At 37.9% G+C, this 27708-nt stretch overlaps 1 pseudogene; it reads right to left on the reverse strand.

The window, feature by feature from the left end:
* Positions 1-23109: 23109 nt before the first annotated feature.
* Positions 23110-23186, reverse strand: LOC126424297 (small nucleolar RNA U3; annotated as a pseudogene).
* Positions 23187-27708: the final 4522 nt, after the last annotated feature.

Below are 27708 nucleotides of genomic sequence, written 5' to 3' on the forward strand. Positions count from 1 at the left end.
GTCAGATCACTGAAATATATGGAGAAAATATTATGAGCAATGGGATGGTATGGAAATGGGTATGGAAATGAGCATGATGACGAACAAATTGGGTGATCTTCAGTCTTTACTGATGATCTGGTGCAGGAAACTGGTGAAAAAGTAAAACAGAAAAAAGACATCATGTGATGACTTTCTGCAAGTGTCAAGAAGTGTGCTTTATGCAATTGTTACAAAATGTTTAAATTATCGAAAATTATGCTCATGCTGGGTACCAAAACTGTTGACTGAGATGCACAAAAGTGAACATTTATTCAGGTCTCCAATTTTTCTAGAGTGATACAGTGAGGGAGGTGATGAATTTTTAAGAAAAGGTTCACAGGCACGGAAATGTGGGTGGCTTACATTACACCTGAATCAAAGCAACTATCCATGGAACATCAGCATGCAAGACTGCCCAAGAAAGTGAAGTTCAAGCACCCAATGTCAGCCCGGAAAATCATGTGCATTGCTTATTGAAACAGGAAGAGGGTGTTTCTTGCAGATTTTTTGCCTTGTGTTGACACCATAAATTGTACAACCTTTTGTGAGACCTTAAAGGAACTGCACTGTGCAATCCAAAACAAAAGGCATGGCATGCTGAGTAAGTGGATAGTTTTGCTTCATGAATTCGATAGACAATACTTGACCACCCTCTGTACAGCCCCAAACTCCACTCATACTCCCCCCCCCCCCCCCCTCTGCCCCCCTCCAGTGAGTACTACATTTTCCAGCATTTGATGAAGCATCTGTTTGTTTAGTGTCACGACGACGATGAAGGTGTTGAACAAACATGTTGCAATGGTTGCCTAATCAGGAAGAAGAATTAAACAACAATGGTATTCAAAATGGATTGTACAATACAATAGGTGCCTTAATATTGGTGGCAAGTATGTAGAAAGAAGATTGAAGTACAGGTTTTCAGGTAAAAATAAAATAGCTATGGAAAGTATAATCGTTTTCTTCATATTTCAAACTGGTATTTACTGAAAAGAATGCACCTTGTGTAAACAATTTACAAAATGGGCTGCATTTGTTGTTGTAAATGTAAATAAAGCAAATAATTTACTAGGCTTGCATCTCTTCAATCATTTAGGCTTTACCATTCATGAAAGAACAAATCAAATTCAAACTGACATTCTGAATGGAAAGTTCAGTCAGATGTTTCAAAAATATCATGATAATCTTTCTGAAGCCCTTCTGAAGCAACAGGCTGTATCAAAGATTACTAGGCACACATTTTGCTGAAACTGAATGAGGGGCCAAAATTCTGCAAAGCATGCAACATTCCTTTTGCATTAAAAGATAAAGTAAAACAGGAAGTTGATCATCTTGAACAGAAGCAGGTTTTGAAACCATAACCAGCAATGCCAACTGTAATGGTACAGAAACTGCATGGCTCACATCATCACATCTGAGGAAATTTCAAAGAGATGGTTAGTTCTAAATTTATTATTGCTTCAAGTCCTATTCCCAAGCCAGAAGAATTGATGTCAAAATTAAAAGATGGAACGAAGCATATTTGCAAATTTCTTTCGATGAAGACACAGAGATTTATGGTGACAAATATTCTAATTGGTCTCTAACATTACAAGAGTTTTGTCAGAAGTTTTTAGAACAATTAATTCAAAAGCCTCTGAATTCTAAGAACTACCTGTCTCAAGCACAACTCCACAGCAATTTTCATGGAATTTTGAATCTGTATTCAAAAATCTACAAGCAGAAAATTTAAAATGCAACAAAAATATGTGCATCTTTTTTTTCAATGTGAAGTGCAATACTAAGAACACATACTCCCTGCACATGACATCAAGCTGACTATGCAACACACATACTCCCGAAAACTTCCTATTGAAAAGTACATCAAGCAATTACATTCAATACTGGGCCAAATAAATTATTATCACATGTTCCTCCTTCATGCAGCTTCTGTCAGTGAACCATTGCACAAGTTGATATGTAAAGAACCTAGAATAATTAACTCCAATGTGCATTTAACAAATCAAAACAATGTTTCCTTGATGCCAAATGTCTTTACGACATTGACACCAGTAAAATGCTCACAACTGCTGCAGATGATTCAGATTATAGCATAGAAACCATTCTCTCACTTGATATCATGATTTTCAGTGACTAACTGGTTTCACTTCATGACTGTTATGGTGGTACAAGGAAAATACAGGCATATTGAGAAGGAGGGACTCAAATTATATTCACAGTCAAGAATTTTCATGATTAGACCTGTAGTCGTAAATTTATCCTGCTCACAGACCACAAACATTTAGTGGCTATCATTGGACCAAACAATACTGTTCCTATACAGATAGCTCCATGTTTGTAGTTGTGTCTGTCAAATTACAACTATGAGATTATCTTCAGGTCCACAGCACAACACACAAATGCAGATCTGCTTTCACATTTAACAATAACTAGACAAAAAATAAAAAGTTTGACTCATCAGCTGATCTCTCTCTCTCTCTCTCTCTCTTCTCTCTCTCTCTCTCTCTCTCTCTCTCTCTCTCTCTCTGCCCCTCCCCCCTCCCCGTCTCTGTCCTCTGCCAGATAGGTACCAGTAGTCACAGTAGTCAAGGCATATGGTTACTTTCCCAGTAAACTCAGATTTAATTGCCAAACTTGTGCCTAAAGATCCTGTTTTGTCTAAGATCAAACAGCTTATTCAAATGCAGCCACCTGATTATATATTACTTCCTCAGCCAGAGATCAAATCTCATTGGAACATGAGGCATACACTTACAATGTATAAATGTGTCATTCACATGCATCCAGCATCAGGCAAGACACATGTGGTTATTTCTGTGGTGTTTAAATTGATTGTAATTTTGATGCTACATTAATGCAATTAGGGTGTAGTACATACCAAAAGCACTGTCAGAGAGCATTGCTAATGGGAAAATATTTACATAGAAACTGAAGGCTGCCACATCTTTGTTATAGTGTGCCCTGTCACATCATGTGTTTACTTATCACAGCAACAACTGCCATTAAGGAACTGTAGCAGGGAAACATTTTTCTGTTGCCTTGAGTGTTTGGGCTGAATTAAGAGTAGCTTTCAGTTGCTGCATTCACAATAATAATTTTTTAATAAAAATATCATCTTTTGTTTTTAATTATACTTGGATGAAAACATCAAAATTTGATGCAGGAATATGAAATACATCATTTTTAAATGATAGGTCATTAATACTCTTCAATCTCTCAAAATATCAAAAGTATTCTATTTTCCATTTGATGTTTCACATTTTTGTACCAAGTTTTAATTTATTGTGAGCACTCACTTTTTCGTACCAGTTATAGTTAAAAATACAGAGATATTATTTTTATTTAAGAAATATATGTTAATTATCATTCCAATTTGATAATAAGTACAGAATTTAAGTAAAAGTACTACTTTGAAATGAACCAAGTACTTTCCAATTACACTACTGACTCAGCAGTCAATGATTTCATTGAAATATTTTAATTATTTTGTACTAAACAAATCTTATAATTTTCAAAGGCAGTTTTTTTTCTTTCTTTCTTTTTTTGTGAGAATTGCATGACACTGGTTTAGGAAATCTATACCTTGGCAGTGATCTGTAAATCCTATAAGTAGAAAACAAATTGAAGTGGTCCCAGTCTATAAGGTACCTTTGTCAATCTAGGGAAAGTAAAGAAGGAAACATCTTCAGTGAATGGCTCACAAAATATAATTTGTTTTTCATTCACTGAGGGCACTGCAGTGCCTTTTCCATGATATATACACCCATTGTAGAACTCGTTCATTTTTTTATTGTTAAATTTTGTCCAACATAAAAATGTCCACTCTACAGAAAGGAAATGAAAAATCATCTGAAACATATCTCATTTTCACAACACAAAAGTAGGGGCATATATGAGCAATGATTAATTAATACTAAACCACTGCAATTCACAATTTGTTATTAATTTCTTTTAAAAATTAATGTGATATATTTCATGTTGTATGCTCATCATATAGCTATTTGTGTGTGAGAGAGAAAGATTTAACTTGCGAAGAGCAAATCTTTTAAAAATATAGGATTGTAGCTCCACTATTTTAAATGGAGAGACAGAGGGAGATTACATTTAATTATTAAGAAAAAAGAAAAATTGTGTCGCATTGGCATTGATGGCTGGAAGACCTTGAGGGTTTGTTTTACTGCATAATTAGAAAGGATTTTTCTTACACCATGCACAAAGGCCCCTTTCAGTGTATTCTATGAGAGTTGTGTCTTGTGTTTATTTGTTAAGTCTACATGACTGTAATGGGCACGTGCATAGCCACATATGATACTATCATTGCACTTGAGAATGGCTAGTGCCCAAAAGTAGAGTTCTTCTTGAAATATGTGTTTGTGTTGTAATATGCCAATAGAAATGAGATGGTGAAATCTAGTGCTCCAATATCTCCACACAGAATTCTCCAGTGCTCACTTCATTAGCACTGGAGAGTTCTGTGTGGAGATATCTGAAATTTAATCAAGGGCATGGATGCAGTGCCTCATAAACTTCATGCCACTATCTCACCTCCCTTTGTCAGGCAAAATACTCGTGATAAAACTTTCTTAAACCATTGGGATTTGACTGGCTGACTATGAACTGAGTATCAGCACACAGGTGTGTGTTAGAAAACTCGACTATGGATGTGGGTGTTCACTAAAGGTGGTAATGAAGAATACAGACATAATGAAGAATACAGACACATTTTACTGTAGATTCTCCTTGTTAATATACTCCAAAGACATGTTCTATAATCCTAAAACTATTTCTCCCTGGTAATATCTGGAGAATGTGATGAATGATGGGAAGAACAATATCAATACGTACATGGCAATATCCTTCACATGAATAAGTGGTATGTGGTTACGACCAGTCCCAAAAACTGGCAGTTCTGGTTTGTTATGCCATGCCATCTTGAAAAGGAAATGTAAAACTTCTTCTTCATAGCCATAGCTTACACCAGTTGCAATCACTATTGTTTTGAATTTTTCAGGAAACTACATAAATAAGAAAATAAGCAACATTAAAAGATGAAACAGTGACCGATATAGTGATTAATGTTGTAAGGTTTTATTGCACAGTCAAAATAACTGTAATAAAAAATATAATAAAGATACAGAGAATGAACAACAAACATGAGGAAAATGAAACAAAATAAGATGGAAGAAAGATTAAATTTCAACATTCTTTGACAACTAGATCACAAAAGTTGGAATACTGGCTGTGTTTGATTAGGAACTGAAAGAGAATTGCAAAGACTTTGTTGATGTAATTATCCTAGAATTTCACCTAAAGTGTTTTGAAGAAAGCATACAAAGCTTAATAAGAAATGCAGATTGGACAACTGTGTTTTAATAATACAAATCCAGCATTTCAGTCATTAAGCTACTTGACTTTACAGTAAAACTAATGAAATGCAATAGCAACTGAAACTAGAAATTTTGTAACCAGTGATAATTTATTATTATTTCCACTACACATCTTGGAAGGTTACACCTCGATCATTAGGTGGACCCAATAATATCTCTCAGAGCATACCTCTACAACCATCAACAGATTACAGAAATAAAATACAAGGACTGTGAAACACTAAAAATTTCTAGTTTTTGCAGTAAGGAGGTTGCCGCAGTGGATACACTGGTTCCCATGAGATCACCGAAGTTAAGCGCTGTTGGGCGTGGTCGGCACTTGGATGGGTGACCATCCAGGCTGCCATGTGCTGTTGCCATTTTTCGAGGTGCACTCAGCCTCGTGATGCTAATTGAAGAGCTACTCGACCGAATAGTATCGGCTTCGGTCAAGAATACCATCATAACGACCGGGAGAGCGGTGTGCTGACCCCACGCCCCTCCTATCCGCATCCTCCACTGAAGATGACATGGCGGTCGGATGGTACCGGTAGGCCACTCGTGGCCTGAAGACAGAGTGCAGTAAGGAGGTAAAAATCAAGTATGAAGTCCCACTAGGGTCAGTTCTGGAACCTATCCTATTTCTGCTTTATGGAAGTTACTTGGCTAATAAAATACATTATGGAATCACAGTAACCTTTGCAGAAGACATTAATATTCTCATTAAATCACACAGTGTGACAATCTGCAGGAAACAACAACACAGTTATGCACAGTTTAGCACAGCGGATCAGGACTAACAGTCTCATCATGTTGTTGTTGTTGTTGTTGTTGTTGTTGTTATTGTTGTTGTTGTCATGGCCTTCAGTCTGAAGACTGGTTCGATGTAGCTCTCCATGTTTCAGTTGAGCTGCATTCCCTGAGGAAAAATTATGGCTGCAGTTTCACCTTGCTTTCAGCCATTTGTAGCGCCAGCACACCAAGGCCAATTTGGTTGATGTTTCAAGACCATATCAGTCAACCACCCAGGCTATTTACCTATGCAGTTCCGAAAAGGCTGCTGCCCCTCCTCAAGAACCAAAAGTTTGTCTGGCCTCTCAAAAGATACCCCTCTATTGCAGTTGCACTTATGGTACAGCTATATGTGTCACTGCGGAATGCAAGCCACACCACCAATGGCAAAGTCATTTGGGTCATGAGGGTTGGGTCATCACAAAGCCTGAAACCACTGTGGCAGTTAACTTCTACACCTCACAAAACCTCCATCCTGCAAACCCCAGTTTCACCATTGAAGGAAAAAAACGTCTCAAATGTGAGTCATACAGAATTTTAGGCATACATATGCAGGATGATTTGAAGTGGGTGATACGCCTTAACAATGTAGATGAAAAACTAAATACACTTTTGTAAAAATCAAATATCAGACCATTTGATTTTTACACAAGTGTATTTAGTTTTTCATTTAGATTGTTAAGACATATCACCCACTTCAAATCATCCTGAATATGTATGCCTACAAATTTTGTATGACTCACATTATCAGGCTGATAATGAAAAATAAATGCAGTGATGCCTGTAGACCTATTTTTAAAAGCCTGAAAATACTGCCTCTACCTTGTTTACATGGTATACCAGTTTTTACAGAAGAGAGTACTTTACAAAAGAAAACATCCTCCTTCAGATATAGCTATGATTTACACACACACGAAACTAGGCACAAGCGTAACCCACACATCAATGCAGTAAGTACAAACTTATGCAGATGAGGAGTATACCATACTGGAGTTACATTTAATTAACAAATGCCTTCCTATTTAAAATGTGTACCAAAATGAAATATGTTTAAGGTAAAAATCAAACAGTTCTATATTGACCGTTGCTTCTACTCTGTTTGTGAAACATCATAATAAATAAGTCTAATTTATCAAATATAATTGTGTACTATGTTACTTTCTACTATAATTAACTTTTTTTGGTTGATAATGTAGTCTCACTTAATAAATACAGTTATCATATGTACAAGCAATGTAATATGTCCATTTATGTTATTATGTACTTTGATGTGGTCTAGTAAGTACTGAAATCATATGTTATTTATGTTTACTCCTTGTACTATATCAAATGTACAAATGATGTTCTAAAAACTGATTCCCTCGATCACATGAGTAAATAAAGATAGGTTTACAATGATAATTATGGGAATTACTTCTAAATTACCCTGTCTGATAAAAAAATCTAGCAACCAGAAGAGGAGAAGGAAAGAAATTAAACTTTTCTGGTTGAGAGGTTATGTGATGTTATTTCAGAGATCACATAACTGAGTCAAATTAATGACTAATTTGGTGTACGAGGACATTTATCAGTATGAAATTCACCCTCTCTGGCTTGAATGCATATATTGCTTCATTTGGGAATAGTGTCATAAAACTGTTGTATCCTCTCCTGTGGTTAGCTGCCAAGAACTGTTGTAAATGGCACTGAGATGGAGTTGACATTCAAGCTGGTCCCACACATGTTCTATTAGCCTCAGATTTGGGGATCTTGCTGGCCACCAGAAAACCTCAGTATCACACAGATAGTCATGGAGACACAATCAATGTGTAGACAATACAATGCTGATTCCTACAGAGTAGATTTCTAGTCTTCAGAAAAGTCATTATACTAGAACAAAATACACGTTCCAAAATTCTACAACTGATCAACATCCTCATATCCCAAATTAGTCATTAATCTGACTCAGTTACGTGATCTCTGAAATAACATCTCATAACCTCTCAACCAGAGAAGTTTCATTTTCTTTCCTTCTCCTCTTCTGGATGCTACATTTTTTTGTCAGACAGGGTAATTTAGAAGTAATTGGCAGAAAATCCTAAGAAATTTTGGTCTTATGTCAAAGCGGTAGGCAGATCAAAACAAAATGTCCAGACACTCTGTGACCAAAATGGTACCGAAACAGAGGATGACAGACTAAAGGCCGAAATACCAAATGTCCTTTTCAAAGCTGTTTCACAGAGGAAGACTGCACTGTAGTTCCTTCTCTAGATTGTCGCACAGATGACAATACGGTAGATATCAAAATAGTTGACAGAGGGATAGAGAAACAATTAAAATCGCTCAAAAGAGGAAAGGCCACTGGCCCTGATGGGATACCAGTTCGATTTTACACAGAGTACACGAAGGAACTTGCCCCCCTTCTTGCAGCAATGTACCGTAGGGCTCTAGAAGAGCGTAATGTTCCGAAGGATTGGAAAAGGGCACAGGTCATCCCCATTTTCAAGAAGGGACTCCGAACAGTTGTGCAGAACTATAGACCAATATCTCTAACGTCGATCAGTTGTAGAATTTTGGAACACGTATTATGTTGGAGTATTGTGTGAAATCCAGCTCACACTATCCATCCATGAGACTCAGAGGGCCATAGACATGGGTTCCCAGGTAGATGCCGTGTTTCTTGACTTCCGCAAGGCGTTCGATACAGTTCCCCACAGTCGTTTAATGAACAAAGTAAGAGCATATGGACTATCAGACCAATTGTGTGATTGGATTGAAGAGTTCCTAGATAACAAAACCCAGCATGTCATTCTCAATGGAGAGAAGTCTTCCGAAGTAAGAGTGATTTCTGGTGTGCCGCAGGGGAATGTCGTAGGACTGTTGCTATTCACAATATACGTATATGACCTTGTGGATAACATCGGAAGTTCACTGAGGCTTTTTGCGGATGATGCTGTGGTATATTCAGAGGTTGTAACAATGGAAAATTGTACTGAACTGCAGGAGGATCTGCAGTAAATTGATGCACTGTGCAGGGAACAGCAATTGAATCTCAATGTAGTCAAGTGTAATGTGCTGCGAATACATAGAAAGAAAGATCTCTTATCATTTAGCTACAATATAGCAAGTCAGCAACTGGAAGCAGTTAATTCCATAATTTATTTGGGAGTAGGCATTAGGAGTGATTTAAAATGGAATGACCATATAAAATTAATCGTCAGTAAAGCAGATGCCAGACTGAGATTCATTGGAAGAATCCTAAGGAAATGCAATCCGAAAACAAAGGAAGTAGGTTACAGTACACTTGTTTACCCACTGCTTGAATATTGCTCACCAGTGTGGGATCCATAGGGTTGATAGAAGAGATAGAGAAGATCCAACGGAGGGCAACGTGCTTCGTTACAGGATCATTTAGTAATCGTGAAAGTGTTACGGAGATGATAGATACACTCCAGTGGAAGACTCTGCAGGAGAGACACTCAGTAGCTCAGTACAGCTTTTGTTGAAGTTTCAAGAACATACCTTCACCGAGGAGTCAAGCAGTATATTGCTTCCTCCTACATATATCTCGCGAAGAGACCATGAGGATAAAATCAGAGAGATTAGAGCCCACACAGAGGCATACCAACAATCTTTCTTTCCACGAACAATATGAGACTGGAATAGAAGGGAGAACTGATAGAGGTACTCAAAGTACCCTCCGCCACACACCGTCAGGTGGCTTGCAGAGTATGGATGTATATGTAGATGTAGACAAGAATTTCCCAATAGGCACAGTGATACTGTCACAAGAGAGATAACACATGAAGATGCAAGATGTCTGGAATACTGTTGTGCCATCATAGTTCCCTCAACCACTATCAGCCATAACCTGAAGTCATACACAGTGGCTTCCCACACAGTGACACCAGGAGTAACACCACTGAGCCTCTCCAAAACATGGGAAGAGTGAAAGCTCTCCTCACATCACCACCATGCTCACTAATGACATACATCTGAGTAGCGCAGAATCATGATTCAATACTAGACACAGTGCAATGCCATTCATCAGAATGCCACACTTCCCTGTTCCAAACACACATATTTGTATTGTGGTGTTGGCATTAGCCTACATTCCTGGGATGGTAATTCTATAGCCTGTCTGCTGCTATGGTGCAGGATGACATAGAATGTTGCAGGGAGACCAATACTTGTCCCTCCGAAGACATGCATGGATCTAAAGGGGTTACGATTTGCTTGGTGCACATTATGGCAATCCTCTCTTGAAGTGGGCAGATGTGATTGAATAGAAGCTTGACAATGTGTAGATCTGCCCTCACATTTCCATGGGTCAATGTCTCATCTGAATGCCTCACAGATCTGGGTATTACACAATTTGATCAGCTGTACAAAAGGGAGACACACAATGAAGAACCTCTCAACTTTGTGCTAAATCACTGCCTAACATGTATAAGTGGTACCTCAATGTCATTCACAGAGATCACTCAAGACCTGACACTGTTCACACCCCTTACATATCCTACCTGGTCTACGAATAACACTGGTTGACATTATAATTGTCAAATTGTCATTTCAGGTATTTACTTACCTGCCAAAGGGTGTATGTATATGAAGTTAAACAGGCAGTGTACTTTATATATGTACATTACTACAGCAAGCAGTTTCGAGTGGATGAAGGTTGTAATAGTTATTCAAGGATGAAGAAGCATGCACAAAATAGACTAGTGTGGAGAGATACATTAGATCAGTCTTTGGACTGAAGACCACAACAACAACAACAACAACAACATTTACATTGAAAGAGAAACAAATACTTTTTTCGGGGGGGGGGGGGGGGGGGAGGTAGAGATGAACCTACTGCTTCTCTTGTCAAATTACTCTGCTGCTGTTTTTATCTTATTTATCAATTGACATATCTATGTTACATTAAACAAAGTCAAGATGTGTTTTATAAAACATTAGAGTTACATAGAATTTACATCCCTGAGTTCAAATATTCTGATAAATTGTAGCAGTGGCTAATAAGATATTCTTCTACTTTGCTTTTGAATATCTCGGGCTTCTCAACATTCTACTTGAAGTCTACCAACAACCTTTTACAGACTTTTTCACCAGAATATAGTGCTTGAAGTCTACCAGCAATCTGTTACAGACAGACTTTTGCATCAGAATATAAATGCCATACTGTACCCTTGATACAGATGCATTGTACATATGAGAAACATTTCTTAGGCACTCAGACTATCTTACATAAAAATTATATAAAAGTCCTTGAATGTGTAAAGATCAAGCAGCTTTTCTTTCAGGGGCAAGATGGTGGGAGTGCTGTTTATGAACAGGATATGTGTGTGTGGTTTTTTTTTTTAATTTATTGCTACATCAATTTCAAACTGTTGTTCCTCTAGTTAATATTAAAATACATTCAAACAAAACTAATAGAGAGATATGCATAACATCTGAATTATAATACAATCAGAATAAGAATTTTATGTATACAGAAATTTATACCACTTATTTAATGTACAAGTCTCTCATCGAGATGATAGACCTACAGCAAATTGCTTAGTGATAATTTACAATATTTTAGAACATATATAATGTGATTGAGACACATTATCCAGGGTGTACACGTAGACAAGGAAAAAAAATCCCCAGATTTCCCCCGGATTCCCCAGTTAAAACTACACTTTCTCCCGGGTGAAAACATACTTTCTCCCTGTTAATTGACAGTATATTTTCTCTTGGAACCATATAACTTATCAGTCCTTTGAATGGTTATGGTTTTATACATGGGCATAGAATTTCCCAGCGCTTTAGAAAACAAAACACAGCGGAAAAAATATGTCTTAGAAAGATCTTTGATGAGCAGCAATTTGTATGCTGCATATTTTCATATTACGAAAGTATAAATTTGAATTCCACCAAACACCGCATGTTACTTTCCGAGTCATTGAAATTGAGATTGTGATGTGGTTTTGTAAGCCAGGCATAGGTCATGTCACATGATCTCGCCAGCCGATGACAGTGGGTATTCAGAGCTGAGGGCACGTGATGCAGTCAGGCAATAGTAACATCACTGTTAAGTAGCACGAACACACAAACAGGGAAAGTTAAAAGTTTAAATTAATATACATAGTGTTGCTACATGAAAAGGAAAGCTTTCACATATGATATTGATCTATAAGATTAATACGCTGCAAGAGAAGCTAAGCTTTCACATATAATGTTGGTCTTTTATGTGCGTATTACAATGTAAGATATATCACACAAATGTGCCAGTAAAATTTTTAATAAAGACATAAATGTCTGATCTTGAAATTAATCTAAATGGTTCATCATCAAAGAGTTGATTTTTAAATGAGAGTCAAACACTCTGTGACTTAATAAATTCATCGTGCATTCTCGCACATAGTTCAACTTGCGTAAAAGGAAATTTACTTTGATAGCAATGCTTTTTAAACCACCATTCAGAATATTTTCCCGCAACCTATTAGAAATAGGTTACTTTGTGCACCAGATGACAGGCATCACTGCGCTTGCACAGCTACAATGTCGTAGGGAGCCTGTATGTTTGTACGTATAAAACATAAACGATCTTAAATTATATCATAAAAGAAACAAGACATCAGAGGATACTTCAAGAGCATCGGAATTTCGTGACCCATACCAAAATGTGCACATTTAAAGTGCATATAAATGCACATTCAGATGTCCAGATTCCCAGTGAAGTAGGCCATGACCTGATATTAAGCTTTTCAATGTAGCATTCGGCATGTAAATTTTCTTGGAGTACCAATACTATGTTATCTCATGTTTGGTTCTCTATTATGGCATAATGCCATACTTGCTAGAAGTTGAAAATGTGCACTTCAAGTGCAGTGAACAGTGTGTGGCATTAAACACTTCATTTCAAATATATTGTCTGACTCAGCAGACAAGATTAAGAAAAGAAAATTTCTTTAGCAAACTGACAAAAATAACTTCTTTGTTCACCAAGGAAATTAATGCTTGTCTGTCAGAAAAGAGAAAATAAAATAAAATCTGCAGTTAACAACACATTTTAGCCTTCTGTAATTATGTGAATGTATTTTAATTCACTTGATAGCCCCCGGCCACAGAAATCTGTTTTGTTTTCTTTTGTCATGAGAGAAGTAAACGAAGAGGAAACAGCAAAATCACTAAATGTAAACACGGGTCATGTGGAGACTACTCACTTCCCCACTATAGCTCAGACTGCTTTGTGCATCAGCCCTGGATCTACAATATTTCCAAACCAGGGCAATACCCTGCCACTTACTCAAGCGTTTGAGATAGGACATCAAAAATTAGAAAAAAAAATAATAATTTTCAAAAAATATTCATTTTGTAGCGCACATCTTCCTGAAGAGTCTAATGCATAAAACATAAGTGTTTGAGGAAATGTAAGACATGTTATTTGGTCATCAGTGTGTCAAAGTACAGTGCCACACCTCTTCACACAGCATTCTCCTATCACACATTACTGTATTTCGCTCTGTGGAATTGAAATGTGTATATTTTGTAATGGATGCTATCAAACTATATTCAGGACAGTGGAAATTAAAATGTCCTGTGGTGCCTCTCATGCTTACAGTTGGCCAGTTTGACATACACCCCCCCCCCCCCCCCCCCCACTAAAAAAAAAAAAAAAAGGAAGAACTCTTCAGAAAATTTGCACTCCTTATACTCTATCAGCTAACAACTTGCTACTTTGTGTGACATAAAATTACATATAGGATACATCAAACCAGTAAAGACATGAGACAAGCAAGACAATACACATTTCTTCAATCCTTAGCTCCTAGAACTTTTTTACTCTCTAATCTTGCTACAGCTTTACATGATGTGTTTTCCTTTCTGTCAAAGAATCTATTACCTAATCAAAGTTTGTCAAACATTTTGCTACATGAAAAATTGAAATGTCGTTGTCTAATACTGAAAAAGCTGTTAATACAATTAGGACCCACGACTGGTGTGGTTTATCAATCTGATTACGTCTATTTTGTTATTCTCTGCTAGATAAAACAAAATAGGCCTTTCTAATACTGCAACAATTGTAACACATATCAAATAAATGAGACTGTTTTGGCACAAACAGTCATTTTTAATGACAGAATATAATTCACAAAATACCAATATCAAATGCCTATTAGGTCTACTACAAGCAAAAAGCTATACTTTAGGAAACAGTTTCACACTTCACTCATACGCTCCAATTTCTCAAGCATGAGATCGAAAAGTAGTAGTACGAAATTTTTATACAAACTTGAAATCATCATATTGTTCCATAATTTGTGTGATGTCCCCATTTCTTCTCCTTCCTCATTCTAACAAAGTGTCTTGTCATCACTAATTCTGTAACTTTTCCTGTCAATGTCAAAGATTATTCACCGGTTAACTTCACTAATTCTGCCAGAATCACCAGTTTGGTTATCCCATGATTACTCTCCGGTTAGGCATTGGTACATGTTTGTACAACATGTTTTCCATCCTACATCCAGAATAGAACTTAAAGTGGCTGCTAGCCAGGGACTGTACAGCTGGCTCTTACTAGTAAAGCGATCTAGCCAAAAATTTTCTGTCAAAATTTCAGATCCTTGGATACACTGAGAAGGTAATAAGTAATCACTGGTCGCAGTGGCCAAGCGGCTCTAGGCGCTTCAGTCTGGAACCGCGCGACCGCGACAGTCGCAGGTTCGAATCCTGCCTTGGGCATGGATGTTTGTGATGTTCTTAGGTTTAAGTAGTTCTAGGTTCTAGGGGACTGATGAACTCAGATGTTAAGTCCCATAGTGCTCAGAGCCATTTTAATATGTAATCTTTCTTACCTGTTATTCGTTTATTTCCACTCCGGTAATCTGACTATATGGATTTCGTTAGTAATTATAACAACACTCATCATCCGCAAACCCAATCAACCACACAATCAGACAGCGGTATGTATTCATCCGTTTGGTCTTACTCCGCTCAGCTCATATAGCCCCTTTTGCCTGTAGGAAAGTTTGTTTCTACATGCGACGAGGATTCCCCTGACAGAGACATCATGTACACTATGCATGCATTCAGAAATCAACTTATGATTCATTCAGAAATCAACTTAGAATGTGATCAAAAGTGTTCAAAAACTGACAGGGATTCATTTCAAAGTCATATGAATAATGGATAGACTAACGTGCACTGGATGCTAGGCACTTTGTGAAACAAGGATTTTTTCCCCTCAAGAATATGAATTTGCCCACCGCCCTCCTAGATCTGGGCCTGCTGTGCATGCATCAATCTGGCAGCTTGGGTGCTCCAGTAAAATTTTTCTCGGTAGCATCCTGCTGCAACTGCTTACACAGCCAACAGCCACATTTCTGCAGCCAGAAGTGGGAGAAGCTACTACTCAACTGCACATACGCATGATCCCGCTGCTAAAACGAATCTAATGTAATCAGTTGTGACATCACACTCATCTGAGGCTATTTGTTGTTACAAAGCATTGCACAGTCTTCCTAAAGCCTTTTAAATATTTTGCTGTTGGCAGGCACTTGTATAAGCACTGTGTTTTGTTGTTGTATATGGCACATTTCCTTTGCAGTTTAAGATTTATTTTCATTTTTTCTCTCGTTCATGTTTTATTGCTGCCGTATTACTCTGCATTAGTGGGATACAGTAATATCCTTTGTTAGAGTATCGGTTCTTACCAGACAAGATTACAAAAATTTAACAGAAAACAAAAAGAATGAAAAATTCCTGGAACTCAAAAAAATTCCTGTTTTTCCCGGCCTCCCAGATGAAAAAATTCCCAAGTTTTTCCCAGATCTCCCGGTTGTCCTGGGTCGTATACACCCTGAATATCTCTAAACTTAAATATCTCAGTTAATCACTATTCATTAATTGCTGTATGTTACCTATTGCTCCCATAAATTCCTCCCAACAATATCCACCCTCTGTCCTATCATGTCTTCCCAATACATGTCTCCTCACCCTCACTACGTGCCGCTCTCTGCCAAGGCAGCCACTGGCTTTCATTTTCTCTGCTGCTCTCCTTTTCTGCTCCCTGTTTCGTGCCCCCCCCCCCCCTCCCCCCCTCCACCATCCCCCTGTCCCTCCCCCACAGCCTCCTGATGCTGTGCCTGGCACCCTTATCCTGCCACTGTGTAGTCCCTGCATGCTCTGTCAGACAGTGCTCTTTTCTCCTCCCACTCATGCACTGCTATCCTCCTCTTCCTCACCTTACTCTGGATTACTGCTTTTATTCAACACAACAGTTGAATTCTGGTCTGAGCAGCCTGAGATAGCAGTGCTGTGTGTGTAAGGTGTCCTTGCTTGTGTGAATGTGTATGTGCTTTCTTTCCTGAATAAGGCTTTGGACAAAAGCTGCAACTAAATGTGTCATCTTTACAGTGAGCAACAATCTACCCTTTTCAAAATATTGTTAAATTTCGTTGGCATATATATTGCAAAAATAAGAAACTAAAAACCTTCTTTATGAAGTGTCACATCAAATTCTGAAATAAAATATACCGCTTGACATAAAAAGTGAAGCACCCAGAAGTGGAGGAGGAAATGAAATGAACCTTCATGGGTTGAGAGGGTGTGTGATGTTACTCATGTGATTACAATATCAAGTCAAATTTAAAAAGAACTTGGCAGTATGGGCTCACTTATCAGTATGACATTGCAACCCCTCTGGCCTGGATGCATGCACTGATTCATTTGGGAATGGTATCATTATGCTGTTGTATCCTCCTCTGAGGCAGTCTGACCCACAACTGTTGTAACTGGTGTTTTATATTCGGTATAACAGCACTGAAGCAGAGTTCAGGTGCAAGCTGGTCCAACACTTGTTCTATCAGGAACAGATCTGAGGATCTTGCTAGCTGTGGGAGTACCTCATGATCTTTCAGACAGTTCACAGAAACATGTGCTTCGTGTGGACGAGCATTGTCCAAGATGAATCTTACTGAACACTTATGAAACGTGACTGTTGCTTGAGAAGTAACATATGACGACAAAGGATATCTGTGGCATTGATTTTACCCACCAAGTTCTCTCAGTCACACCATCCTTGACCTGAAGTCATGCTTGACAGAACCCCACACCATGAAGGTTAGAAGTAACATCACTATTCATCTCCAAAATACTGGAAGCTTGCAGCAATTTGTATTGTGGTGTTAACATCAACTTAGACATAGGGTGGTAATTTCCTAGTCTTGCTGCAGTTAGTCTCCAAACAAAGGTGTAAGTAGGCACAGAAAGTTTCAAAGAATCTATTATGAGGCATTCTTACCTTGAAACTCTCAACAACTTCTGATTCTTTCAAGACACGAAGATCTCATCTCTTTATTTTCTCTTTCTTTAATAACTGAACAACTTCTTTTGTCTCACCATGATTTTTTTTTTAAACTTGTCATCTTCTGCGGTGCTAGTAGGCATGTATACCTCTGAGGTGACAAAAGTCAAGAAACAGTGATATGCACATACACATATGGTGGTAGTAGACAAGGCATAAAGAGGCAATGCATTGGTGGAGATGTCATCTGCACTCAGGTGTCTGATGTGATTATGGCTGCACTACAGGAATCAACAGCCTTTGAATGTGGGATGGTAGATGAAAATCAAACAACAGAAAATCCAGGATGGAATGTAACAATATTAGAGAAGTTGTCTGAGACTGTAGATGTATGTGCGAGTTGCATTTGTGTGAGTGTGTGTGTACGTGTGTATGTGTCTATTGCTGACAAAGGCCTTAATGGCCGAAAGCTATAATTGTGTGAATCTTTTTGTTGAGCCTATCGCGACTCAGTGTCTCCGCTATATGGTGAGTAGCAACTTTCCTTCTCTAGGATGGTAGATGTAGTTAGACACATGGGACATTCCTTTCTGGAAATCGTTAGGTAATTCAATATTCCAAGATCAACAGTGTCAATAGTGTGCCAAGAATACCAAATTTCAGTCATTACCTCTCACCATGGCAACGCAGTGACAGAAGGGCCTCACTTAACAATCAACAGCAGTGGTGCCTCCATAGAGTTGTCAGTGCCAACAGACAAGCAACATCGTGTGAAATAACCACGGAAATCAATATGGGATATACAACAAACATATCCATTAGTACAGTGCAGCAAAATTTGACATTAATGGACTATGGCAGCACACAACTGATGCAAGTATCTCTGCTAACAGCACACTGCATGCAGTGCCTCTCCTGGGCTTGTGATCACATTGGTTGGGCCCTAGATTACTGCAAAATGAGAGCCTGGTCAGATGGGTCCTGATTTCAGTCAGTAAGAGCTGATGGTAGGGTTGAAACCCCATGAAGCCATGGCCACAGGTTGTCAACAAGGCACTGTGTGAGATGATGATGGCTCGATAATGGTGTGGGCTGTCTTTACATGGAACAGACTGGGTCTTCTGGTTCAACTGAACTAGATGATGTTGATGATGATTTATGATGGAGGGCACTAAACAGCTAGGTCATCAGCGCCCTTGAATTAATGTTATACTGAAGAAGATTTTCATAATCTATGGAAGGAGATCAATAAACTGGAAAACTACATTTGATCCCACCACAGGAAACGTAAAGCAACATCAGGAAGGTGATGTTTGAAAAACCTGTAATAAGACACCAGTGAGACACAGCGGGAAATCATGGAGAAAATATCTGTAAAGATGCTGTTAAGAAAGCTCAACTGGAAATGGTTATGTTGGTTACACTGGCTGCTGGGAAACCATTTGCAGCTGTTCATGGACTTCTTGTTCCCAAACACTGACAGAAGTTCTATGGATGACAAAGCACCATGTCACCAAGCCACAACTGTTTTTAACTGGTTTGACGAACATTCTGAAAGTTCAAGTGAATGATTTGGCCACCAAGATTGTCCAAGATGAATCTTACTGAACACTTATGAAACGTGACTGAGAGGTCATTTCATGCACAAAATCCTGTACCAGCAACATTTTCACAATTATGGTTGGTAATAGAGGCAGCATGGCTCAGTATTTCACAAGAGACTTCCAACAACTTGTTGAGTCCTTGGCACATCAAGTTGCTGCACTACACTGGACAAAAGAAAGTCCAACATGGTATTAGGACATGTACTATGACTTTTGTCACCTCAGTGTATCTTGTACTATTGCAGTGGGTGTTGGTTGTTTGACTATATTGGCTATGGTAATGTGTTCACTATGCTATTCCTAGTAGTTCATCTGTATTCATATTTTCTCATTCAGATTTAGATCTATTCCAACATTATCCCTATCTGGTTTTGTATTGATGGCCTTGTACTTACCTGGCCACTGTGCCTTCTGATGCACTGCAGCAGAGCTATGCTTTAAGGCCAAATCAGTGAATCATTCAAAATATTGCCCTTGCTACTGTAAAGTTTGATGGTCCTCTTCAGGAACCATATGTTAGTCTGGCTTCTTCACAGATACCCATCCAATGTGTGGTGGCACATATGGTACAACTACATGCATAGCTGAAGCATATGAGCCACCAACCATGGCTAATTCCATGGTCTATGGGGGACAACTGTGTGAAATTCTAAGATAAAAGATGGAACAGAGACATGTATACACTGCTACAACCAAAAATCTTCAATGAAATAAGATCATCACTTCTCTGTCTCCTGGACATCGTGATTTTGCAAAATACACAAAAAAGTGCTTCATATAAATAAACTGTGATTCGAATCCTTGTCTGACCACAGTGGTTTAGGGCCACTATGGTTTTTCTATAAATTGCTTTGGGAAAAGGCAAATGTTTGTTTCTTTCCTGTACTATTGGCAAATATGTATCATTGATTCAACCATTTGTTCCTTTTTGTAGTGCATGAAACACTGTTGTATAATAGCAAGAAATACATGTCAATCATTACAACATTTTCATGAAATAGCTTGCCAAAGGCAGGTAAAAAACTTGACAAATTACATAAACACAGAGACCAACCCAAAGTGTTAGAAAAGAGAATGCCAGAATTGTTATCATAAATGGAAAGCCCCAGATACCTAACATGATCAAACTTAGATTTTAAAAAAAGAAAGGAAAAAAAACAAGTTCATAACAACTATTTGAAATGTTGCATAGTACCAATTTCAGAAACATACCTTTTTCCCTACCTGGACCACTTCATGTTCAAGTTCAATATGCTGTTTATAGTTTGGATGAGGCTTCCTCTTTCGATAGTCATTCTCTGTAAAGGGCAGATCTGGTTCTTCCTATGCAGTAGAAATATGGTCGTCAGTAACTGGTATTTGTAATTTTGTGATATAAACTTCCTAAAAGGAACATAACAAAAATAGAGGATATGTACATAAAGAGGGATTTATCAATGCATACACAAATATGCCTTGTAGATGTTATAGATAATTTTAAGGCAATAATTGCCTTCCATTTTTTGGTCTAATGGTTGGGTTAATAGTTAACATCAGTTGTTTTTGTGCATAGGAATGTTCTTCGGAAATGACCTGTGGCTGAAACAGGCAGCTAGGGGGAAACTTCTCAGTTTCCAGTGACAATAAGCAGTAGATACCTAAAAGGAAAAGCATTATTTGATTGATAACATTCACCATGTAGCTTTGCTGGCAAAGAATGGAGGAAGTATGGTGCTTCCTAAGTTAAGATCCTTTTTCATTTGGTTGACTATTGAAATATTTCATAACATGTGTGGCTAACATGCTTCATTTAGATGAAGCAGCTCCAAGAAATCTTTATACTCTGTTAACTTAACATACAAATAAGTTTTATGTTTTTGTTTGTAAGCTACAGAAAAGTAATAAGAGTCCATAAATACTGGTTTGTGAAAATACAGTTTATAACTTTTTGATTCCTTTCACAATTAAGAATATGTTATTTGATTACCAATTTAAATCAAAAAGTCACAATGAGAATGACAGAAAAACACAGTTCTTTAAGAGATTTAATTGAATGGTGATCAACACAATTAGACCTCTTCAGACTTGCAGTATTAAACCATGACATAATGAATATAGCCCATCATATTTCTTTGAATTTAACGTATTTTTATTAGGTTGCTTTCTCATCTTTTTGTTCCATACACATTTTGCAATTGACTTTAAACTAACTTCCCGATGAGTGAGAGACTTGAAGCTTTCAGTGCAGCTCAGAACTGCATGCAATGCAATATCAACTTGCTTTCTTGTTTGGTGTGTGGCGAGTGTACTTTCTAAATATGAATCTATCCTCTATGAACCACTGTCCTCTGTGAAGTGCATGGCAAAGGGCACATCCATTGTACCAGTTATTATGGTCTCTTCCTGTTCCACTCACATATGGAGCACAGAAGGAATGATTGTTTAAATGCCTCTGCGCGTGCTGTAACTAATCTAACTTCTCCTCATGAGTGATATGTAGGGGATTGTACTGTAGTATATTCCTAGAGCCATCATTTAAAGCCAGTTCTTGAGTTTTTAAGCAGGCTTTCTCGGGACAGTTTATATCTATCTTCGATAGTCTGTCAGTTCAGTTTGTTCAGCATCACTCTGACGCTCTCCCACAGCTCATCCGTGACTATTCGTGCTGCTCTTCTTTGTATAACTTCAATACCCTCTGTTATTCCTGTTTGATATGGGTCCCACACACTTGAGCAATATTCTAGAATGGGTCACATGAGTGATTTGCATGTAATGTCCTTTGTAGAATGATTGCACTTCCACAGTATTCTACCAATGTACTGAAGTCTACCACTGTTTTAGCCACAGCTGAGCCTATGTGATCATTTCATTTAATATCCCCTACAATGTGTTATACTCAGGTATATGTGTGAGTTGGCTGAATCCAACTGCCACTCACTGGCATTATAGTCATGGGATACTACATTTCTTCATTTTTTAAAGTGCACAATTTTACATTTCTGAACATTTAAAGAAAGTTACCAATGTCTGTACCACTTTGAAATCTTATCAAGATTTGACTGGTTTATTATGCATCTTCTTTAAGACAGAGCTTCAGTATAGATAACTGCATCCTTTGCAAATGTCTGAGTTTACTATTAATATTGTCCTCACAATCATTAATACACAACATGAACAGCAAATATCCCATCAAACTTTCTTGGGGCACACCCAGACTTACTTCTACATCTGACAATGACTCTCTTTCAAAGATACCATGCTATGTCCTCCCTACCAAAAAATTCTCAATCCAGTCACATATTTCACTTGATATCCCATGATTATACTTTTGACAATAAGCTTAGGTGTGCTACGGAGTCAAATGCTTTTTGGAAATCAAGAAATACTGCATCTACTTAAATGTTTGATCCTAAGCTTTCAGTATGTCATGAGAGAAAAGTGTGAGTTTGGCTTCGTGTGATCAATGTTTTTTGGAATCCATGGTGGTTGGCATGGAGGGGGGCCATTCTGTTTGCGGTAGCTCATTACATTTGAGTTAAGAATATGTTCTAAGATTCTACAACACATCAATGTTAAGGATATTGGATGGTATTTTTGTGGATCACTTCTACTAGCCCTCTGTGCTTTCCTCCAACTAATGGACATGGTTTTTTGTTCAAGGGATCTACACTAGATTAGGGCTAACTCAGCTGCAAATTGAGTATAGATGAAAGGGATTCCATCAGGTCTTGGAATTTTGTTCGATTTTAATGATTTCAGCTGTTTCTTAATGCCACTGGCACTAACACTTACTTCACTCACCTTTTCGGTGGTATGAGGATTAAATTGGAGCAATTCTCCTGAGTTCTCCTTTTTAAAGGAATGTTTGAAATCAGAGTTAAGCATTTCAGCTTTTGCTTTGCTATCCTCAATTTCAGTTCCTGTCTCATTTGCGAGTGACTGGACACTAACACTGGTGCCAAAAACAGCATTTACATATAAGCAGAATTTTTTTTGGTTTTGTGAAAAATCATTTGACAATATTCTGCTACAGCAGCTCCATACATTACTCTCTTGATAGCAACACCCATTTCATTCAGCATCACTCTACTTATTTTGAACTAGAGAGAGTTGAAGACATACTACAGAAATGATCCTGTGAAGTATGATACTTTAACACCTATTATGCAGTAGTCTCTATTTCTTTGTATGTTTCTCCATAGGGTATGTACACTGAGGTGACAAAAGTCATGGGATAGTGATATGTGCATATACAGATGGCAGTAGTATCGCACACACGAGATATAAAATGGTAATGCATTGGTGGAGCTATCATTTGTACACAATTGATTCATGTGAAAGGGTTTCCAACATGATTATGGCAACATGACAGGAATTAGCAAACCTTGAATGCAGAATGGTAGATGGAGCTAGACACATGGGACATTCCATTCTGGAAATTGTTAGGGAATTCAGTCTTTTGAGATACCCAGTGCCAAGAGTGTGCTGAGAATATTGGATTCCAGACATTACCTCTCACCATAGGCAATGCGTTGGCAGATGGGCCACATTTAACAATTGAGAGCAGCACCACCTGTTTAGAATTGTTAGTGCTAATGAACACAAAGTACTCTGTAAAAGAACCATGGAAATCAATGTGGGATGTGTGAAAAATGATATCCATTAGGACTGTGCAGCAAAATTTGATGTTCATGGATAATGGCAGCACATGATAGAGGTGAGTGCCTTTGCTAGCAGCATGACATCGCATGCAGTGCCTCTCCTGGGCTGTGACCAGATCGGTCAGACCCTAAATGACACGGATTTGGTTCTCTGGTCCAAATGAAGTGATCATTGACTGTAAATGGTTATGTTCAGTTACTTGGAAACCATTTGCAGCCACTCATTGACAATGAGGAAATTTTTATGGCTGACATGCACCACGTCACTGGGCCACAACTGCTCACAACTGATTTGAAGAACATTCTGAATAATCTGAGCAAATGGTTTGGCCATCCACATCACCAACATCCCTTCCATCAAACATTTATGGGACATAACTGAGAGGTCAGATGTGCACAAAATCTTTCATCAGCAACACTTTCTCTATTATGGATGGCTATAGAGGCACTCTGACTCAGTATTCTTTCTGACAACTTGTTAAGTCAAGCCAAATTGAGCTTCTGCACTATGCTGGGCAAAAGGAGGTCCAGCATGATATAATAGGTGTCCCATAACTTTTGTCACCTGTGTATATACCTTGGAGGGTCCTCCCATAATGAACTGTTTTACTGGGTATATATCTATTTAGTGCATGGTCAACTAGTCTTTTAAACTTGGGCCATAGTTCCTCTACATGCTCCTGTGCCGTGCTGAAAGTTTTAAGTTCCTCACTGGGGTAAGACACCATTGCTTTTTTTATCTACTCTACTGTACATATGTTTAAAAACAAAGATGTGTGACTTACCATACGAAAGCGCTGGCAGGTCAATAGAAACACAAACAGACACATACATACACACAAAATTAAAGCTTTCGCAACAAACTGTTGCCTCATCAGGAAAGAGGGAAGGAGAGGGAAAGACAAAAGGAAGTGGGTTTTAAGGGAGAGGGTAAGGAGTCATTCCAATCCCGGGAGCGGAAAGACTTACCTTAGGGGGAAAAAAGGATGGGTATACACTCGCACACACACACATATCCATCCACACATATACAGACACAAGCAGACATGTCTTTAAATATGTTGTTGCGAAAGCTTGAATTTTGTGTGTATGTATGTGTCTGTTTGTGTTTCTATCGACCTGCCAGCGCTTTCGTATGGTAAGTCACTCATCTTTGTTTTTAAATATATTTTTCCCACGTGGAATGTTTCCCTCTATGATATTGCTACTGTACATATGTAACTTTCTATATGTTTTAGTTGTCCTTTGTACTTTGGGAATCAGTGTTGCCACAACTGATCATGGCCATTGATAATAGTTTCAGTGTGGACATCCTCAAACAGGTCATTTCTATTTGTTGTCATTAGACCAAATATATTTCCCTCATGAGTGGTGTTCTGAACTATTTCATCTAGGTTGTTTTCAGAGAAGGCATTTAGTAATGTTTCACAGGAAGTCTTGCCACGTCTGCAATTTTCTCAACTGATTGTTGGATGATTTAAGTCTCCAACAATGATTACATCAGGAGATGAGTGTGGTGGGCAATGAAAGTATCCAGTTACCACTCTAGATGCTGAGTCTTGCCCAAACAGTCTCACACACAGCTTCAATTTCTATCTTGGAGGATTTGAGTTTCTTGAATATTGCAACAAATACACCACCTCCATTTCCCACTTGTCTGTCCTTTCAATGTGCACTTCAATTTTCTCCAAAAATCTCATTGCTAACAATTTCACATTTCAACCAGCTTTCTGTACCAAGTATTATGTGAGCTTCACTGCTTTTCAGGAGCACTTCACTTCAGACTCTGGCACTCTGGTGTGAATGCTGGGGCAGTTAATTACCAGGATTTTAATACTTTCACTGTGGAGAGCATACTTTTGGATGATACACATATACTTCTGGGTCTGCTACAGCTGTCATAATCTAGAGTAGATGGAGAGTCGTTTAATCTAAAAAGCCTTGTGTGCAGCCCACAAACAGTCAGTTACCTGAGTAGCAGCTTTTGATGTGTAGTGCACACCTGACACATTTAGATGGACCCTACAGTTCTAACACTATGCCACAAGTCCAAGAAGTCACAGCCTAGCTTGTCACAGAACTTTCAAAGTCTCTGGTTCAGTCCTTTTACTTGACTTAGAACCAGAGGGCCACAATCAATTTTGGGGACAATGCTGCCAATTGTGAGCTTCATTGAAACTCTGCGAGCAAGGTTGTTCTTCCCAATCTTGTCTGCCATTCACTCACTGAAATGATCCAAGTATGACCTCATAGCCCAGATGACAGGCATTGTTTGTTCCAAAATCCACAACTGGTTGTACCCTGTTCCCTCAGTGGTTGCCAGAACAGCCTTTTCAGCAAGTTGCAAGAGGCCCCCAGGCCTACACACTAAGTGCACCTGGTGCTATTTCCTGGCCCCTCTGCCATTTCGCTAAGCAGTACCATTAATCACCATTTGTCTGAACTGCCAATGATTAACAGAGTCCTATCCTTTTGCTTTCATCTCCTCTTGATGCAGGTTTCCCCAAAATGGGTGAAGTGAGTCCAGCTAGCTAAGTTTCAGTTTCAATGAAGACTACCTCTAACTTGTTCCTGATTCCTTCCTGGTTCATGTCTAGCCTGTACAGGATGCCTAGATCTACCATTGACAGGTCACTGCAGATGAGACAGGATCTACAGGAGCTTCTTTGGGACCAGCAATTACTAGTTCCCTATAAGAATTGAAGCAAATACACAAAACAAGATTGCTATAAATGCAATAGTAAAACCTGCCTCAAAAACTTTCTGAGTTTAATTATACTCATTAACAAACTCAAAAACAGAGTTAATTTAAGATAAATGTTGAAAATATATACTAGATGTAACACAATAGGATACTTACAATATCTGATACAATAACAAAGCAAGAAACACTGATTTACTATGAATTAGATTATACTTAAGACAATGGTAATTTCCAAAAATTCTCAAAAATGTACTCTGTTTTTCTGTCCATCTGTCTGTTCAGTACAAGTTTTGCAACTGATTTTACAGTAACTTTCAGCTGAGCTAGAGACTTGAATCTTTCACCATAGCTCAGAACTTTATGATAATGTAATAATATCTTAGTTTTGTGTCTGTCTATTCAGCACAAATTTTACAATTGATTTTAAACTAACTTCCCAAAGAGCTAGAAACTTGAAACTTTCAACATAATTCAGAACTGGATGACACTGCAATATCAAATCACTTTCTCGTCTGGTGTGTATTGGTGGAAGGTACTTTGTGTATTGCTGCTACTTCTCCCCATTTCCTAATCCAGCTGTGAATGTTTCACAGTAAGAATTATTTTAGTAAGCCTCCACCTGAGCTCGATTCTCTCTCAATTTTACCTTATCAATGTTTTTGCAAGATATACTTCAGAAGAAACAATATACTGGTTGAGTCAGGTGAAGAGAAACTGAAATAATCCTGAAATTTACCCCATGTCTGTTGTAATATCATCAAAAATGTTTGAAATTATTGAAAAGTTTCACTTTCATAAGAATAAACAGCGGAAAATAATTCTTTTTTAAAAAAAAAAAAAAAAAAAGTTTTAATGTGACATGTTTTTAAAACAGACTATACAGTATAAAATAATTTCTCCTAGCCCCATACAGATAGTACTGAAAATCAGTGCTTGTGTATTTTTAATAGCTATGGCAATATTTGTAAAATTTTAAACAGAAAACATTGGGTACATGCAATAGATAATAGTAAGGAGTGTAGTGAATAGCTGTCATTGACAAAAATAACACACAGTTCATATCATTTGCAGTGAAATAAAATTGTCAGTGACTTAGGTGAACTACTCAGGCATCAATTATATATTGCATGTGCCCCATGTTTTTCATTTCAAATTTTCACATAATTCCAAAGCTTTAAAAAATTCACAAGCAGAAATTTTCTGGACTGTAAGGAATAAGGAATCTGTATGGAGATAAAAGAAATTATATACTTTGTAGTCCATTTTAAAAATATGTTATACTAAAATCTTATTTAAGTAATTATTTTCT

This window comes from Schistocerca serialis, chromosome 1 (assembly GCF_023864345.2).
Source record: "Schistocerca serialis cubense isolate TAMUIC-IGC-003099 chromosome 1, iqSchSeri2.2, whole genome shotgun sequence".
NCBI classification, from domain to species: Eukaryota; Metazoa; Arthropoda; class Insecta; order Orthoptera; family Acrididae; genus Schistocerca; species Schistocerca serialis.